We start from the raw sequence: 7,500 nt of genomic DNA, 5'->3' as shown, positions 1-7,500 counted from the left end.
GAGAGAGAAGAGAGAGAGAGAGAGAGAGAGAGAGAGAGAGAGAGAGAGAGAGAGAGAGAGAGAGAGAGAGAGAGAGAGAGAGAGAGAGAGAGAGAGACTGACTTAAGGGAGAGTTCATAAGAGCTTTCAAATGCCTTCAAGAGAAACTGATAGAAACTTACAACTCACGGGATATAGAATGGCTTGAGACGCTTCAGGACGTGTCGGGAAGCCTTCAGTCAAGTCCAATAGAAGCTTCGAAGCCAGTTCTGAAACTTTCCTTCCTTTCTTCCTTGTTTCTGTCATTCCTTTGTTTATTTCTCCATGCCTTTCTTTAAACGTTTATCATTTCCTTTAAGTCTATCATTCCTTCCCTCACTTCTTATTTCTGTCATTCCTTTCTTTCTCCATTTCTTTCTTTATTGCTCCTTTATCATTTCCTAAGTCTCGTCATTGCTTCATTCTCTCTCTTTATTTCTCTCGTTTCTTCCTTTTGTTTCTTTATTCCTTTCCTCACTAAATCTCTTTCATCATTCCTTCATTCATCCTTTTATTTATTTATTTTCCAGCTTCTCTGCATCCTTTGCCTTACCTCCTTTCGTCCTTTTTTCTCTCCTTCTCCCCCCCCCTCTCTTTCTCTCTCTCTCTCTCTCCCTTCAATACACTACACATGTACCTTTCCTTCTCACTAACCCTATATATCTTATGGCCTCCCTTCACCTTCCCCTCTTCTCTTCGTCCTGTCGTATTCCCAGTTTATGTTCACCCTACCTTCCCTCTTACCCTCTTCTTCTTCTTCTTCTTCTTCAGTCCCTCTCTTACCCTCCCTCGCTCCTCCCGTGTCCTCCTTCCTGTTTTGCCTTTCTTCCTCCCCCCCCCCCCTCCATCTCGCCTCTCTGCAGCATCAACACCCAAACACTCATAAACTGACTCGCAAACCTCCTTCCTCCGCACCCACTTTGACCCGCACACCTCTCATGAGTAGGGAGGAGGAGGAGGAGGAGGAGGAGGAGGAGGAGGAGGAGGAGGAGGAGGAGGAGGAGGAGGAGGAGGAGGAGGAGGAGAGAAGTAAATAAAGAACATCTTCGTCTCCTTCCTCTCCTGTCCTCTCCCTTCCCCTCCCTTCCCTATTCCTCCCCCTCCTCCTCCTCCTCCTCCTCCTCCTCCCCTGCAGGCGGGTGCATCATGGCGGGGCGCCATTAAGGGGAGAGTCCGGTTTGGATGGGTGTTTCTGTATCTCTGCTAAATAAGCATGAATCGCTCTGATTTTTATGTTGTGAAGTATTGGCAACATGTATATCAATATTAGACATTGATCCCCTTTCTTGCCCCCACCCCCCTCATCCCCACCCCCCCAATTCCAATTTCAAGGAAAATTTTAAAACTTTTCACCGTCGTTATTAATTGGCCCACAACCTTTATTTTTCTGTGGCTTAGAGATGTTATGATACCTAACAAAGTTACGTAGGCAGATTTTTCATTTTGGCTTTTGGTTTTGTTTTATGATTTTTTCTTTATCTGTCTTTCTTTCGCCTTTTTTTTACCAAAAAAATATTAATACAAAATTACATGAGACCTATATAAAAAAAACGCCTACGTAACTTTGAAGAAGAAGTATTCTTCTGTGTTTTAGTTTTTGTTTCATTGAAATCAAGCTAAAACTAACTCCTGTGAAAACTTTTAAAGGGGGATAACTTATGTTTTGAGATACGGGCCGATAAAGTTTATTGATCGATTACGATCCAGTTATAATACACTAGGAAGCTTTTTCAGGTTTATTATGAGTTCTTTTTTATCATAATCAATCTATTGATACAATCAGATGTATTTCTAAGTATATCAGGCTCCTGGTCCCCCATTGCCTTCGAAAAGGCAATGTATTATCTTGTCAAGCAAGGGGTGTCAAAGTTGCCCACACTTCTCTTTGTTGCCAGGTTTTTTAGAAGCCACCAGGTTCGTACTCTGCTGATGCTTTCTCTTTCTGCTTTCTTTTCGGCTTCATCTGGACTTCGTGGTGCCTCTTTCTTTCTTCATCTTCTGTTGTGAGAGATCTTCTTAGCGCCTTCGTATTGATATTCAATGCTGGCAGCAAACAGGCTTTCCTGTAACCATAATTATGGTCCAGTATTGCTGACTGTGCAACAAATGAGAGTCTTTTCAAGCCAGAAAACTTTGTTTTGCTTGCCCGTGACCACATCTTGCTGTGACCACATCTTGCTGTGACTGGCGGCTCGACTGGCGGCTCCAGGCGAGGTATTTTTCCCCTTTCTGTATCCAACTTCACGCCCCAGGCATCCCTGCTCTGCTGCTTTCTCTTAGACAACCGTGGCATGGTTGGCAGGAGGTAGATTGTAGTTTGTAGTGGCGAAATAACGCGCTTAGTAGCTGTGAGAGTGGGAGAAGTCGCGAGAGACTGAGCAACAACCTCCCGTGACAAGAGCTACGTGAGCACTGAGGAGGCAGGATCCTTGCTGGGAGCTAGTATCACACACACACACACTCGCCTTGAGTGTTGCCATATCGTATCCAAGCAAAAAAAAGTTCAGATTTTAGCGTTTTTTCGTAGTATTGGGTAAGAAAAACTTACTCTGCTGATGTAAACAAACGCACGTGGTTGATTGCGTGACATTTAAATGCCATTTAAAGGGAAACTATGGGGCATTTCCCCTTAAATCTTTACGAGATTGCTGCCAACAAGTATACCTACCACATATATTTTTTTCACAAAAAGTCATTATTTTTCATTTTTTTTCGTCTCCAGACCGGACGCTCCCCTTAAAAGCTTTTATGTGTAAACTGTTTGTGGCACGACAAGCTCGTTTGTGACCCTTGGCGCACGACTCTCTCTCTCCTCCCCCCTCTCCACATCCCCCTCCTCTCCTTCCTCTCTCCTCTCAGCCCCTCTCACTCCTATTTCCTTCCGCTCTCATCCCTTTCTCTTTCCTTCCTTCCTTCCTTCCTCTCCCGTCTTTCTTTTTTAATTTTCTACCTTCTTTTCCTCCTCTCTCTCCTTCTCCCCCTCTCAGACCCTCACCCCCTATTTCCTTCCGCTCTTACCACTTCCCTTCCTTCCTTCCTTCCTTCCTTTTATTCCGGCTCTTTCCTCCCTAACTCCCCTCCCATTTTTGTCATGTCTCTCCTTTCTCTCTCATCCCTCACCTATTCCCTTTTCCTCTTCTCTTCTTCCTTCCCCTCCCCCTCTCTTTCGTACTGCAGTGTACCTTTCACTTTCTTTGTATCCTCCTAACTTTTTTCCTTTTCTCCTGTCATATTTTTCCATTTCCGTTTATTTTCCTCTTTCTTCATTCCATTTTTTTTTTGTTTTTGTTTTTTGTTCCCTTTCTTCGCTTCTCACCAACCTTCCTTCTCTCCATCGTCATTAATTTATCTTACTCCCTCTTTTAACAATTCCACACTCACCTTTTTCCTTTCTTTTTCCTCCTCCTCTTCCTATTCCTCCTCCTTTTCCTCTTCCTCCTGTTTCAAGTCATTTTTAATCTTGGTTCCTTCTCTATCATGCTTTTTCCTTCTCTCTTTTCTCTTCCCTTCACTTTTCTTCTCCTTCTTTGCCTTCTCCAGTTCTCCTTCACCTACCTCTCCTCCTCTCCTTCCTCACTTTGCTTCTCCTCACTTTCCTTCCTCCCTTCCTTCCTTCCTTTCGTCCTTGCCAAAATGTCTTCACCTTATTTCACCTTCATTTCCCCACGTTTTCCTTCATATTTTCGCTTCCTTCAACCTTGTACTCGTCACTTCTGTCATTTCTAATTCCTTCTCTCATCCCATTCCTCCATTTCTGTCCATTTCACCCCGTTTCCCCCCCATTTCCCCCTTCTCTCTCTTTTTCTCTGTCTATTTCTTCTTTTATACCCATATCACTTTCCTTTTTCCATTTTTTAATTTCTTTTCTCCATTTCCTCATTTCCCTCACACAAGATTTTTTTTCCGTCTGTCTTTCCCTCCCGTTTTTTCCTTTCCTCTCTCTGTGTCCTGCGCTTCTCGACGCTCAATTGTCTGTAAAATATAAACAAGTTATTTCTGAAAACAAGCGGAAGTAATTACTTTGATCAAATTGGACTGTCTTTGTGTTTCGTTCGGTGCTCGTTGGGGAGGGAATGGAAGGGACGAGGAGGGGAGGAGAGAGGAGAGGGGGGGACGTGCATGCAATAAAGGGAAGAGGAGACTGAAAATAACTGGGAGGAAAGGATGGAAGGAAAATGTAAGGGCTAGGAGGTAGGAAGGAAAGAGGGTGATGCGAGGAGGAAGAGGATGAGAGGAAGGTACAGGAAGGAACAGATCGCAGGAAGGGAGGGAGAAAAGAAAGTAGGTGATAGGAGAGAATGATAAGTATATAAGAAGAATGGAAGATGGAAAGGAATACAGGAAGAAGAAGAAGAGGGAAATGAAGGAAAAAAAAACGAGTGAAAAGGAGATAAAAAGGAAAGGAGAGGAAAATTTGTTACGTGACACTTTTTTTCCTCATTCCTTACAATTTCTTTCCCTCTTTTCCTTTCAGTCTCCTTCCTTCACTTTTTAATTTCCCTCCTTTTCTTTTTTTTTACTTTTCTCCTGATCTTTATTCCTTTCACTTGCCTTCTTTTCTCCTTTCCTTTCTTTTACCCCCCTCTCTCTCTCTCTCTCTCTCTCTCTCTCTCTCTCTCTCTCTCTCTCTCTCTCTCTCTCTCTCTCTCTCTCTCTCTCTCTCGCCAAGGCCAACCATTACATAATCTCTCGAACAAAAAGCATAGAGCGAATGTGTACCTATTACTTCCCTCTGTCTGATTCTCGGCCGGGCTCCCTCATCACCCTAAAAAGGCCCCACGTGAACAGCTTTCCGTCAATTGAGCGAATAGACCACCGCAACCTGCTCCTCATTATCAACTTAGGCGTTCACACTCCCACTCACTCACCCGCCCTCTTCTCACACACGCACGCACACAGACAGACACGTATACATACAGACACACCATTTATTTATTCGTTCTTCTTCTGTCTCTGTATCTCTCTCTCTCTTTCTCATACATACAGACACTCTCTTGCCAAAACTCTCACTACTACTACTACTACTACTACTACTATTACTACGTTCGCTTGACCAATGAATCCGTCTTTTTTTTTTTTTTTTTCATCAATGACACGGTAAAACAATCATTAACGGAGAAATGGTATGTATCGCGCTGAGAGACTGCAAGGTTTCAAAAAATTCCCTGCTTTAAACGCAATAAGCAAGACATTTCAGGAAACAGGGCAGATTAGTTTCCAGATTATGCTCTTCTTGCTCCAAACTCTACGAAGTGACCAATATCTTGCTGTCCACGCATTTTTTAATTGTGATCGCTACGTAGGGATGCATTTAGAAGGACACAGATATAATACTGATCTCTCCACGTGTCAGGGAGAGTGAGAGATAGTAAAAAAATAAATAAATAAATAAATAAATAAATAAATAAATAATAATAAGTAAAATAGAAATACAAGAAAAGGAAAAAAATCACACTCAACTTGCCGCTTCCAAAGGCCGAAGTAAGAGTGAGAGAGAGAGTATTATTACCAGCCGTTGTTCGTCCAGCGCGCAGTAAAGCTCCCTGCAGGCTGCCACTCACGCCTCACTCTTCATTCCATCTTCATTTCTAGTTTTCATTTCTTTCCATTTCTCATTTCTTTCTATTTCTCATTTCTTTCAGTTCCTCAGTTCATTCATTCCATCTTTCATTTCTTTCCATTCCTCATTTCATTCCGTTTCCTTCCATTTCCCTCCATTTGTTTCATTTTTAATTTCATTCCATTCCTTTTCCATTTCTCACCTGGTCACAGCAAACAATATATAAACACCATCGACTTTCCCCATGGTCAGTCAGAGCAAATAAATATCAAACTGCAGTGGATGAACAATTCCAGACAACTTTAAACACCTTAACTATGAAAATACCATCCCAACCTTAATACAATCCACTAATGGTGTCCGGGATGTAAAGAAACTAACGGCGTAGTAATGAGAAGCTTAATGGTACAATCATGAATAATTTGCATGTTTACCTGGAGGCGAAGAAAGTTGTCTCGGTGAATCAGTGTGCTGGAAAAGTGTGCAAGCCGGAAACTATGAACGTCTTATAAAGTTCGATATAATGCCACCGCCTGCCCGCCGCTGATTACCGTTATTTTATAAAGGAAAACTGCAATATGAAATGGCTTTTGTTTATGGTGTGCCCAGTAGAGGAGCCTAAGTCTTTTCATGAAACCTTATGAGTCTCCTTAGTGCTCCTGGTGCATGTATTATCTAAGCTTCTGGGAATTACTCGCAGACACACGTCATATAAAGTAAAATTGCAGAATTAAAAGTGTCTGATTACTGTGTACACTGGAGGCAAATTTCAGTCTCTTTTTTGGGTGAAGTATCATGACTATGACTATTTTTCATGTTCTTGTTGCATATACGTGGGAATATACTACATGAACTCAGGGAGTGACGCACGCACCAGCAAAATAGAGGCAAAAATTGTGAAATGATATGTTGCTTAACTATTGTGAGTGCCTTCGAGGGGAATTTGAGCCTCTTACAGGGAAAGTTTACGAGTCTCCTCAGTGTTCCTGTACGTTAGTTGAGCTTCAGAAAATTACCCCCGAGAAACAAGTCACACGAAGGGCTGCAGTATGAATAGTAATTTGTGTACTGGGTATTTCAGTGAGGAGTTGTATCGTTTTATGAAGCAAGTTTGTAAATCTCCCTGATATAATCTTGGCAAACACGTGTACTTTATAAACTTGTGAAGTGCCGCGCGCACCGCTATGCTACAAGGGAATACTGGAAACAAAAATTTATATGATGTTCAATTACTGTGTACCTTAGAAGGAGTCTCGACCTCTTACGGCGGAGGCTTACGACCTCTTGGAATGATCAAACGACGTACACTTTGATCTTATGAATACTCAGAAGAGCCGCGTGTACCGCCCCCGCAAGTGGAATACGAAGTGTTCAATAACTGTGTACTTTTGATTTAGTATATCTATGATGATGCCTTACCAGTCCTTTGGCAGCTCCTGGGACTCCTGAGATATACCTTATACAAGAGTCAGAGAATTAATCAGAAGAGCAATGCAAGTCGTTAATCTATAAATAAAAAGTTCAACAGGAAGTCTTTGATCTTTATGGACCTTAGGGAAAGATAAGTTCTTATGGTGAAAGGTTACACGTCATTTTAATCCTCTCAGTACATTACGTTATAAAAGTTTAGGGAAAGTCTACTGAGAGAGAGAGACGCGCATAGACCCCTCCCCTGTAGGCAGCGCGAAGGCCACTCACTGACTGACGCACTGCCACTGACAATGAGATGAAGTAACGAAGGGATCCAGCCAGACCTCATTATTACAAACTCGTGACGTCATCTTTCACTCCGGTTCAGTCTGACTTGGCGTGATTAATTTCCTACATTGCTTCGGTGAATTAGTGTTCTATTCGCGGAGGAAAATTGCTGCTTTTTTTATTTCTCTTTTTTTTTGTCTTCATCAGTTATAATGATTCTAGGT

At 42.3% G+C, this 7,500-nt stretch overlaps 1 protein-coding gene across 5 annotated transcripts in view; it reads right to left on the bottom strand.

Annotated features, from left to right (window-relative positions):
* LOC135110554 (uncharacterized) overlaps window positions 1-7,500 on the bottom strand; it is a 243,583-nt gene that overhangs the window by 116,192 nt on the left and 119,891 nt on the right. The window contains exon 6 of one of the 5 annotated variants that reach the window (XR_010273310.1): window positions 2,925-3,990. The exons of the other annotated variants lie outside the window; for them this stretch is intronic. The gene's annotated coding sequence lies outside the window, so the exon portion shown is untranslated. Of the gene's footprint in view, window positions 1-2,924; window positions 3,991-7,500 lie in introns of those variants that run through there. 5 annotated transcript variants of the gene reach the window in all.

This window comes from Scylla paramamosain, chromosome 20 (genome assembly GCF_035594125.1).
Source record: "Scylla paramamosain isolate STU-SP2022 chromosome 20, ASM3559412v1, whole genome shotgun sequence".
NCBI lineage: Eukaryota > Metazoa > Arthropoda > Malacostraca > Decapoda > Portunidae > Scylla > Scylla paramamosain.
The sequence above is the reverse complement of the archived record's forward strand: the minus strand, read 5'-3'. Positions and strand labels throughout refer to the sequence as shown.